The 12374-nt window shown below is 37.5% G+C and overlaps 1 long non-coding RNA gene and 1 pseudogene across 1 annotated transcript; one reads left to right on the top strand and one right to left on the bottom strand.

Annotated features, from left to right (window-relative positions):
• The window catches only part of LOC106461910, a 100478-nt pseudogene that overhangs the window by 3402 nt on the left and 84702 nt on the right, over positions 1 to 12374 (top strand).
• On the bottom strand, positions 12119 to 12250 carry LOC111086386. The gene is made up of 2 exons (XR_002611104.1): positions 12217 to 12250; positions 12119 to 12186 (listed from the first exon to the last, which is right to left on the bottom strand). It is a non-coding gene; the product is annotated as an uncharacterized LOC111086386 (long non-coding RNA).

The following is a 12374-nucleotide window of genomic DNA, read 5'->3' on the forward strand; positions in this document are numbered from 1 at the left end:
GCTAACTTCTGATCCTCTGGTACCTGTCCACTTTTCAAGGATTGACAAAAAATATTAGTAATAAGTGGCTCACATATCCAATCTTCAACCTCCTTCAAAACCCTTGGGGAAGTATTATCTGGCTCAGGAGCCTTATCATTCATTAAACTTCCCAATTTTTTCTTTACCAGCTCAGAGTTAATGCAGTCATATAGTTCAATCTTGTTTCCATCTAACAACTGTTCAAGCTATGTAATACTGCTTAAATTTTGATTAGTAAACCCCCCAAAAAACAAAATTTAATAACCCAGCCATCTCATAATCATCAGATACAAGTCTTCCTTTATCATCCCTAAAGGGTCCTACCTCCATCCTAACATTTTGTTTACCCTTAATGTATTTAAAGAAACCCTTACTGTAAATTTTTACATTTTCAGCCAACCTTATTTATACATCCTTTTTGGTGTCCTAATTTCCTGTTTCACAAACTTTCTTGATCTTCTAAATCTCCTGCCATACCAGTCAATTAAATTTCTTAAATTTATGATCCTTTTCTTTAATTTTGTCTCTTATACTCTTTGTCAGCCAACCTGGATTTTTACTTGTAGCTACCTTTTTCTTTCCATAAGGAATATGTTTTTAAGAGATTTGAGGGCAGTTTAATAACATTTCTTGTACACGGTCTTACATAAGGAAAAGAAAATATATATATATGCAATTAATAACTACATCTAAGAACATTTTTGATAAGTGCATTTTAAAAGCTACAAAATGAGTGGTTACATGAATTGCCCCTATATTTGAAATTGGAGAATTACCAATATAGTACAAAACACTTTCTACTGTTACACTTGCTGTCTCACCAACTCTATCCAAATCACTTGTATTACAGGAAAGGCTACTTTTATGACAATTTTACAATGTTTTGGCTAATTACCTCATCTCACCATCAGACCCTAAAGAATCTGTGTTTGAAGATGCAAGCAGCCACAGGCAATCCTATAAGTGTTTCCACAACACTTTGGTAGCTGCTTGCCATGATTTTTCACATAAGAGCTGCAGCCCACATGCCATTGATAACAAAAACAAATGCACACCGTCGATTGGCATGGGGCAAGACACACCGAACCTGGACCATGGATCAAAGGAAATTGGTCCTGTGGAGCAATGAGTCACACTACATGTTCTTCTAGTCTGATGTGTTTGGGTATGAAGGATGCCTGGAAAACGCTTATTATCTGAATGTGTTGTCCCAACAGTGGAGTTTGGAAATGGCTGTATCATAGTCTGGGGGTACTTCTCGTGGTATGAACTATGTTCACTGGTTGCAGTGCATGGATTCTGTATGTCATACATTGTGGCAATTTTATGGTACCGGCCCATACACCTTCCAACATGATAACACTCCATATCATGAAGCAAGGATTGTGAACGCATAGTTTGAAAAGAATAACATTGGAACATTGCAGTGGCCAGCACAGAGCCTCGACCTCAACCCAATAGAACATCTTTGTGATGAACTGGAATGCAGAATTAGGACAAAGCCAAGATGGCCCTCTTCAGTAGTGGAGCTTACTAATGCTTCAAAGGAGGAGTGGAGCACAATACCACCAACTTTCTACCAGAAATTAATAGACAGTCTTCCAAGTCACACTGAAGCAATCATTATGGCCAAAGTCTGGTGAAAATGCTCTTAATTTCTTGGAATAAAGACATGTTTTATTCATACTACCTGCGTCCCATGACTTTTGGTAGGATAGTGTACGTCATATGGACTTTGATTATAATTTAGTATACGTTATACTGAGTTTGTTATAAACAAACATTTATTATTTGTTCTTGTAGCTACAGGAGAAGGTGATTCCTTGGAAGAAAGTTCTCTACATACTGTGTTTAAGTTTGGTATAACAAAAGAAGACCACCAGGAAAAGTTTGATGGAGCATCAGAAAAAAGTGAGGTAATTTGTAGATTAAATCTTTTACAGTTGTGTTATTAAACAGAATATGTAGCTGTAATTGTGTCTTTTTGTTTGTGTGGAGTCTTATTAGTAATGATATGTTTGTAGTAACAAGCTGAAGAAAGCGACTAGAAGTTTGCCACATTATTGTGAATAAATTTGGTACAGCTCTTCTTGCTGCAGTAATATTGCAAGTCCACAGGTATTTCCATACAACTTACTATACTCTTTCTACTTATGAAAACCTCATTGGCTGTATAAAACAAGATCCTACATTCTTTCCATAATCCATCCAGTTTACCACAGTGATGATGATTTACCAGCACCCATTTCAGCAGTTCAGTCACACAAACTCTGTAGACACTGCATCTGGTGATTTGACTAATAGTCTTTGAATGAAGTAGCATGAATACTTGTTTCATTCTTCTGTTCCTAATGGTATGCAACAGTTGAATGGATATGTTAGGAAAGCAGTTTGTGTTCATGAGTTTTGTTGCTGTTGCAGCAGAGATCTTTTTTATGTTATGTACTGTTGCCTGAACCATGTGGATGACTTTTGTCACTTAACTTTGTGTTCATGGATTCATGGTTGCTGATCTGTAGATGGTTCTTGTTATAGCTGGGCAATTTGTTGTGTTTGGTAATCAACTAAGGAATGGTTTCATGAAGTAATTACACTTGCTTTGTAACTTTTTCGTTACTTTTCATTTCATATGTTACATAATGAGAATGTATAGAATTTTGGGTTAAAGATTTCTGTGTTTAATCAACCATCATATTTTTGTAAGCTCTTGAATAGTGAGCAGGTGTCAGAAGATTCAAAAGTAGTTAATGTTACTCTTCTTTTGTACCAGTAAATATAAGCCTATTTGTCTTATTTACATTAGTGATGAGAAACGTTTTTGAAACCTGATAAAAGATGCTTTGAAAAAGTCATTTAACAGAGTATAAAACTTAGTTGGATAGTGAACATGCTTCCACTTTGGGAAATCTTGCCTTACCAATCTTTTGACTTTGTTTGAAGAGGTTACTGTTTATATACATGAGATTATTGTTGTGGATTTATGTATCTAGAATTGGAGAAAACATTTCTTTAAACATTATCTCTGTAGATAAGGGGAGTAAGTTGGCCTTTTTATATAAGAAATGTGGTTTGATGGAAGAAATCAAAGGGTTATTATGTATGGGGTTGAGTCAACCTAGATTAATGTCACAAGTGAGGTACCTCAGAACACAGTGTTAGAACTTTTGCTTTACATTGGTGACATAAATGAAGGAATGGTCAATAAATTATTTCTGTTAGCTGAATATATTAAGTTTTTAGGTACTACTGACTGTGAGGAGGATGCTACTGATTTACAAAAGAATGATTTATTGGTGAGTTTGGCAAATAAATAGCAGATGGCTTTTAGTTATAATAAATGGTAGGTCATGTATATGGGATATCATAATTTGAATTATGAGTATTGTGATGGGAATAACCTTAACAGTATTATAAAAGAAGAAGATCTTGGCATTCTGGATGATCAGTCTCTTAAACAGTGTAATACTGCTAGTGACAGACTGTGTTTCCAGAAATATTGAGTACAAGTATAAAGATGCTATAATTTCATTGTACAGATCACTGGTTAGGCCACATTTAGAGTATTGTACTCAGTCTTTGGTATCTTACCTAGGAAGGACATTGAATTGTAGAAAAAGGTTCACTAGATAGCTACAAGGTTAATTGAAAATTTTCACTAAAGGGACACTAGGATGATCCCTGAGGTGAAAGGGTTGTTAAAGAAGAACAGGTTAAGATCTCTCAAACTGTTTTCTCTTGAAAATATGAGTTATAGGGGATCTGATTGAAGTGATAAATAGTGTTAAGGGAATTGATAGGCTTGATGCATCTTTTCTTTTTGTATATAATTATCAGAGTGGTAGGACTAGGAGACAAAATTTTAGCAGGGTAAGTGTCATTTTCAGCTAAGACAGCTCTTTTTTTTCTTATTGAATTTAAAATAGGTTGCTTTCAAATGTGGTCTATGCCATATTTTTAAAGGAGTTTAATGGAAGGCTTGAAAATTTTAATGATAAGTGTTTTATTTTGACTTGAAGGTTTAGTTCAATGGATGTAATGTACATTATAGATTTCTCTGTCAAATCAGCCATAATGTACATAATGTGAATCTGTAGAATTATGTGGCAAAACAGCTGTAATGTTGTTTGTAATGTGAATGTTTAAAATTGTAGAATTTTGTACCAAATGAATTATAATGTAGAGAATATAAATGAGTAGAATTCTTTATTAAATTATCTATAATGCTCTACATAATGTTAAAATGCTATGTCAAAACATCTATAATGTTGCTCATAATTTGAATGTGTAATAATCTTATAAGTTATATTGTTTTATTTAGTAAAGTTTTTAATTGCATTTCCTCTTCAGACTAATTTCTATCAAAAAATATAATTAATTTGATGTTAGTCCCTTCTTCATCAATAATAAATTTAAAAAAATTAATGGTTTGAAGAACATGACCATTCCAATACAGTTAATTATTTTTCAATGGACTGGTTTGTAAATTAATAGCGAATTTTTGTTTTCACAAATAAACTACATTATATATGTTTTTGTTCTTCACTGAAGTGTGCCAACTTTGGCTAAATCAAAGTTACTTGAGATATTGAGAAACAAGCAGACAAAGGCAGATATCACATAAACAAAAACATAATGTTGTTTACTGCATTAATAACACAAATACAGAAAATTACCAATCCATTTAAGAACAAATATACATTGATTTAGTACTTGGCTTTGATTAATTAGTAAATTGTGAATTTTTGTTTACCACTACACAAAACTTTCTTGCAACAAAACTTTATCTACATTTTAACTTAGCTACCATGATAAAGGATTGTCTTATAAAAATACAAAACAATCTTACAGTTTACCTGAACAATGACTTATGGTGGAGCATCACTATTACTTCAGACTGTTGCAGACACAAGGTTTTGGCTAATCAGCTGGCTGATATCGAACTTACTTGGTGTAGCTACAGTTTTTCTACTATATTTGTTTGATGAGAGTATTATTTGTCTCCATAGCATGTATTTACTAGAGCTGGGCAATCATGTGACTAGGAATAAACATATAACTAAGTTACTCATAATGACTGTTCTAGTTGTTTGTACTGATGAATTTTATTGCATAAGTTATTAGTAGTGTATAGTTTATGTAAAGTAAACAATGAAAGTAAAATACTTTTATAGCTAGTACTGGTAGATGTGTAGTTGGGCTCCAACACTTTGAACATTTTGTATCCATCCCTGTTCTGATAATGATAACGTGTAACATAATTTGAAACATGCATGTTTGGAAAGTTTTAACACAACTACTCCATATAGCAAGCTTTGACATTTTTTAATTTTCTATGAACATGAAGTTTGTTCATCAAATATCATATATTCAATTTTGTATGTGTTTTGAAAAATAATTTTATTTCCATCAATGAAATAAGTATTCAACTAACTAACACATGATGTAGGCCTATAGCTAAAACTAGTCATATTTTTTATTATTTTATTAGTCCTGCTTTTACAGTAATTAACTTTATACAGAAATTTGTTGAAGATATCATGAAATAATATGTTTATTCCAATACGGTACTTGCATCCTCTTACAAGATTAGCTATTCTCATTCAGTGCTGCCCTCTATATGCAAACTTTTTCTGTACACATGCCTCAGCCTTCTGCTTCCCCCTATTGGAATTGCAAGATTCCAACATGTCTTTCATGCAAATCATCATGCATCACTTCCTCATCAATAGGAGCATGACATGCTCATGTGACTTCCTCTACACTCATGTACTGAACTGTCACTTCTCATTTGGCAGCGCTTTTGTTCAGACGTACTATTTTATTGGTTTAATGCTACACGTTCGACTTTGTTTCCTCACAAAGTGGTTGTTTTTTAAATTAATTTGCTTTCATTCAGCCTGTTTCTTCTATTAGTATTTGTCAGTGCAATGAATTTTGAAGTTAACGTTACCACTTCGAGGGTTACACCAGCAACCAGCGTTTTTTCTCAGGCCTCATGTGTGGGTGACCCGATGATGGATTTATTTGCTTTTATATGCCGGGTGAATGAATGTTACATGGGTGCCCAGACATCACCCAGGCTCCTTCAGAATGGGCTAATCTTGTGCAGGCTGATGAGGACTTCAATTGTCTTTTCCACTTCCAGATTTTGCCGTTCCCTCTTATTTCCAACCCGATGAGTCTACTAGGCCTAATGCAGTATTTATTGATTTTGTATATCAGGGTTGTGACGTTTTAGCCCTTTCCCTTATTTCTTATGCACCTCATCTTTACTTACTACATGAACAATCTTCCCAACCCTTTTTGGTTTTTCCTCCCTCACCTGATATTCAGGTTCATGCTGATCACGTTGCCTCACAGTTAAGCAAGGGTATTAGCATGCTACACCCTCCCAGGACTTCAGATCAGTTCGCAGTTTCCTACCATTGTGTTGACTATCCAATTTTTGACCAGCAGTTGCTAAGTTCCTTATTGCATACTTGGGGGCAGCTCCTGAATCATTTGTCAGTCTTACCCATGCTCAATATTCTTGTTGCGTCTTACCCTTACAAATCTATTAGGGTATCTTCCATGCACCTCCTTTGGGGTTTTCTGGAGATACCTTTGCCCCTCTCTCCTCCACTTTAGCCCGCATGTCATCTTTGTCTCTGGCATTACATACGTGGTTTCTTTGTTGTTGGGACCTTACCTTATAGGTCATCATGCTGTATTGGCTTGGGTGCATTTACACTCGACATATTTTAGGGATTTATGTATGGCCCAATTTCTGAGGCATTACATTTTTGATAATGGTCCCAGAAACTCTAGATCTTTGGGTGACATCAGTTCAACAACAATCTACCCTTATGATTATCGTAGCCCATTTGTCTCAGTCAGAGCCTCATATGCCTCCAATTGTCATTTCCCATCCTTCCCCTTCCCAGCCCTTACCTGCCTCTTCTACTCGGGGTACTTCTTCTTGACACTTTTCTTGATGACTCACACCACGTCACAACCAGCTGGTGTTCCTTCATTGGCAATCAATGGGTTCTTCAGGTTCTGTCAGAAGGATTCGTTGACCAGTTTCTTTCCCCACCTCCTGTGACCAGCCAATGTCTGTCAGAAGCAGTTTGGGAATTGCTCTTGCAGAGGGCCATCGAACCTGTTCCCCATCCTTCCCATCCAAAAAAACTGGGGATTGGTGGTCAGTAATCGATTTATCTTGCCCCAATCTCTTTGTTTCACTACCCTGGTTCACCAGGTGTCTTTTCTCACCTTAAGATGGCCATTTTCTCTGGGTTTGTGGATGATCATAATGGATATCTCCAACGCTTATCACCATATACTGATATCACCTCTGTCTCATCCTTATCTTCTGTTTGCCAATCTTGGGGTGTTTTTCAGACTTGCCTCAGCACCTTACGTATTTTGCAGAGTAGTTTGAGCTTTTGATCGACATCTTCTTGCTCTGGGGCTGCGATTTCATTATTACATGAACAACTGGATCATTTCAAACAGGAATCTGTCAATCATACTTGGCAGCTTTTTTATGTGGTGGCTCAGATGGGCTGGTTGATCAAACTGGAAAAGTCCTTCCTCAGACGCACTCAATATATTGTCCATTTGGGGGTCTTTTCAACACTCATGTCAGTCGGGCCCAGCGATCTCCTTTATGACTTTGTTCAATGGAACTGTTGGTTTGCCATGCCCTCTCAGCTCAGCTACTTACTGCTCTTGAGGTTCTATCACTCTTGGGGATGTGGTCATCAATGACATCACTAGTCCCCCCTCGGTCATACTCATATGTGATACCTTCAGTGGGCGCTTCACAATTGATGGAACCTTGCTCAGGATCCTCTTTCCATCCCCATTACCATTCCTTTTTCCCTGCAAGACAATCTGCTTTGGTGGTTGAACAAAGCCCATAAGTTGGTAGGCATGCTGCTTCCTCCGCTGCATCCGGATCTACGTCTTTTCACAAACACTTCAAGGATTGTGGGAATTGGTCAATCACCAGGATGCTTGAGGCCATTGGTCTGTGGAAAAAAAGTGCTTTGCATATCAATGTTCTTAAATTTCTAACGGTACGTTGGGCATTGTATCATTTCCTTTTTTTGCCCAACATTGTATGGTTATGGTTCATTCAGACAGTTCTATGGTGGTGGCACATACCAACCATCAAGGGGGAACTAGGTCCAGAGATCTCTGTTTTTGGACACTGGATCTCTTATACTGGGCCCATGCACATCACATTCATCTTATTGTGTGTCGTGTGGCAGGTGCTTTTAATCTGGTCATGGATCGTCTTTCATGCCCCGACCAGATATTTCCCATAGAGCGGTCATTAGATTCCCTCATTTTCAGAGATCTCTGCCATCGGCGGGATTCTCCCCACGTGGATGCCTTTGTTGTTGGCCTCATCAACTAGTTACCTCTCTTTTGGTCACCTGTATCTCATCCCCAGGCTCTGGTAGTTGATGCCTTCAGCCAGGATTGGATACACAAGTATCTTTATGTGTACCCACCCATCCGATTACTTCAATGGGTGATTTCTCTCATCAATTCCAATCCTTGTTGGTCCTCCTGATTGCTTCTTATTGGCCAGCTCAGCCTTGGTTTCCACAATTACAGCAACTGCTCCTCTTCCACTTTCTCCCTACCTTCTTAGTCTACTTCAGTCATATGTCCTGCATCTTCACGCCAGGCTTTTTTCCAGTCATTGGCAAGAAGATCCAGTTTCATATGTCGAGTCACTTCCTTGTTAGCTGGTTTCATCCATCCATCTTCCATAGAGGTGTACCAACACAAGTGGAAGGTATTCTGTCATTGGTCTACTACTAGGGGTTTCCCGCTGACCGGCCTACTGTGGCTTGTGTGGCAGAATTTTTCACCTGGCTCTTTGTTCCAGGTGTCCTCCCATCAGATCTGACACCTCATTTTTTGCTTTTTTTCTCATCTTCATCGTCCAGTGGAGGAGATTCTGCAGTCTGGCATATGGACCACACCTAGTACGTTCATCTCCCACTATCTCTTTCATATCATGGTTTACTCTTCCTCGGGGTTTTGTCTACCACCTGTTTCCATTCTTCAGACTTCATTGCGACTCTAACTGGTAAGTTTTTATTTATACTTTCTTTTCAGAGGCTTTCTCTATTTCTTTATCCCATGGATCGTGCTCTGTGGTGAGTGGTGCCTGACCAGGTATTCTTTAACTCGAAATCTGTACTGTCCAGTCATTTTGACTCGCACTTTATCTTACATGGCTTCACACACTTACTGTTGAGATGGAGTGTTTCACAAGATTGCTTGTAAGTGCATGATTTTGTGATATTTTGCTTCATAAACATGCCCATCCCAGACCATACCACCCATCGACTGCATGGGTAAAGCAGAAGGGGATTGCTGCCCATCCCTGCCATGCCTGGAGTTAATAACTTGGTATGGTCTGCTTTTCGAAATAAGGTTTCGTAGTCGCCCATTGCACTGTCTAAGGTGATGACATTTCTCCGGACTCTCCACCACATTGTCACCCTCGTTTCTTTGAGTGGAGTATGGGGGTCCTTGCCACTTTCCAGTTTCAAGCCACTAGGGTGGTTGACCATGGAGGCACCCTGCTGAATGAGTTCCACACAATGATTCAGTAACAGATTGGGGCACTGGTGTTCTGCAGGTATAGATGATGTGATATCTTCCTATTTGCAAATAACCAATGACAACGGAGTGAGACATCAGAAGGCAGTTCACTCCTTCAATTGGAAGCCCTCTTACTACCATCTCATGAATGTCAATACCCAGCAGGCATGTTTTTGATCTAGGGTGAACTGTTCAACATACATCCTCACAGGTTTCAGGTTGTCTATATCCTACCTTGATTTCCTCCATCTCTGTTGTGGGTCACAGCGGTGGTACATGAGATTGTTCCATTCCTGTCCTAGGTTATCCCTCATTGTGTCTTTTATCAGAATGTTATTGCCATTTGGATGGCCCTGGCCTATTTCACAGTTTGGGGATTGATTGCATGCAATAAACATCCTTTTGATACCTTATGTCAAGTTCCCAGATCAATAGATCAGTACTAATCCTCGTTTTATACCCAGGAATTGGAGTGGTTCTCAATCCCCCAGTTCTTGGGTTTGAGATGAGGATAGTATCATCCTCATCCTTCCTTCATGTGGATAATGGTACCTCACAGGCATGTTTTGGATGTAGTTGACTTCCCTAGTAGTCCACTGCACCCTAGCTACTCTACACCTAGGGGCACATTTTTTGTTTACCCATCTTTCTCATTGTGGGATTGAGTTACAATATATTTCTATGGTTAGGATCACTTTCCTGCCACATTCTCTCCCACTTGAATGTGCTCATCTCATTTTCTGCCCTTATATCTTACATATTCCTCAGTTAGGTGAAGAGTATACCTCGTCCAGTTTCAGTGATTGTGCCTCATTACAGTGGTCTACGCACACACACATGTATCAGAATTATCCCCCTCCCTTCTGTTCTTATAGTGAAGCACATCCTATCTTCAACAGTCTCACGCAGCTGTGGAAGTTCATACAGATAGTTTACTTTGTAAGGTGGTGCCTTCCCTCCAGTAAGAGACTGGTTTGCCCCTTAATTTAAGATGTAGGGCTAGTGTTACCTGGAAGTGTAGAGTACAGGACGCCCATTTTTAATATTTATCAAACAATTCATGGTAAATATGTCCAGACAGATGAAAATTGGATTTGCCTTGGAATATTGGTAAGGTCTCATTCTATCTGTCATTATAGCATCTATCTTATGTAAGTATATGACTGATTGGTTTGGCCTAAAGCCCTAATTACACCAATCATTTGATCAAAGCTGGACTATGAATCTCTGGTCTGTGGTTCAGCCGAGGACTATGCCTTCAAGTTGTTGGACCTTATAAATCATCAGTAGTTTCATTCTACATGAGGGCTTTTTGCATTTTTCTGGTCCAGAGTTTTTACACTGAGTCCTATGAGCTTCCACTTTACATCAGATGTTTGCAACTTTCTTTACAGTATACTGCAAAGCTTCAGTCTTTACCACAGCATCCTACCTGACATTGTGTTTTTATACCTCAGTATAGTTTTATATTTTTTGCAAATAGATAATCTCTATTCTTATCATTGGCCTTAATATCCCGGAATGAACTTGCTGACACCTCAATAAAGTCATCTGATCTTGCAATGTCACAGCCTTATCTGTCCCTTATGTTGACTTCAGGACTGTCATTAAAGCAAGGCTTCACACTAGCTGGTAGTTAATTTAGAGTGAGCAAAATCACAAGAAGCTTGTCCAGATAAAGACTTCTCTGGCTGTTTGGCCATCTAGTTTTCATAGGAATTGGAAGGAGGAAGTTCTCTTGAAAAGGCTGCACATTGGCCAATTTCATTACTCATTGATTTCTTTTACAGGGACTGATTTGCCATTATATGGCCTTTATGACACTCAGTTAACAATTGCCCACACTCTGCTTTCATTCTAACTGTAAGAATACCAGCAAAAGCACCATCTTAGACATATTTTATCTCAAAGTTTGCCTTTGATAGGGTGACATTGTTGACACTGTCCTGATTGATCGTGTTTTAGGATTTCTACTGGTTATAGTTTTTTCAACCTGATTTGATAAAAAAAAAATGAAGACTTTTTTGTGATGTATTTGCTTTTGTACTTTTTTTACATATTTTTTTCTCACTCTTAAATATCCAATGTTTTTGGTAGGATATCTATATAAAGTACTCTTTTTTTCTTTCTAGAATGTAACATGAAACTACATTTGTTTATCCTAAGTAGCTCTAAGTTCATAACAGTATACATCTATTTATAATTAAATTTTATTGTTTTATTGAACCATGTCTAACTACTATCCGCACCATTATAAGTTGTAAATCACTAGGGAAACGTGCAGCTCAAGTTATGATATCGAATTACATTACCCACGAGCTGCTTGCATGCGTGCCTCGTGAACCATTTTAATTATATTATTATTATTACTTATTTTACCTAATCTAGTCTTAAATTACTTAAAAAGATCTGTATTTTTATATTTTAGTTACTTTTATAATAATAAATAAAGAATAAATATGAAAAAAATACTTACTCAATCTTATTTTTTCTTGCTCTAGGGTTTTCAAAGAGAGTTAAGCTTAATTCTTTATACTATAGATAGTATTGCACCTAATATTTTTATTTGATTAAATTATGCACCAAAGAATAAAGACTAATAACATGCAAAAGGTAGACAAATTCACTTACCTCTCAAACATTTCCTGGCTTTCTAACTGTGCAACAAGAGCCGTTACAAATTCGTCCAAGCTAGTTATTAACTTTCCCATGAGAACGAATCTTGTATTGTGGGTGAAATT

Source organism: Limulus polyphemus, unplaced genomic scaffold (genome assembly GCF_000517525.1).
Source record: "Limulus polyphemus unplaced genomic scaffold, Limulus_polyphemus-2.1.2 Scaffold1057, whole genome shotgun sequence".
Lineage (NCBI taxonomy): Eukaryota > Metazoa > Arthropoda > Merostomata > Xiphosura > Limulidae > Limulus > Limulus polyphemus.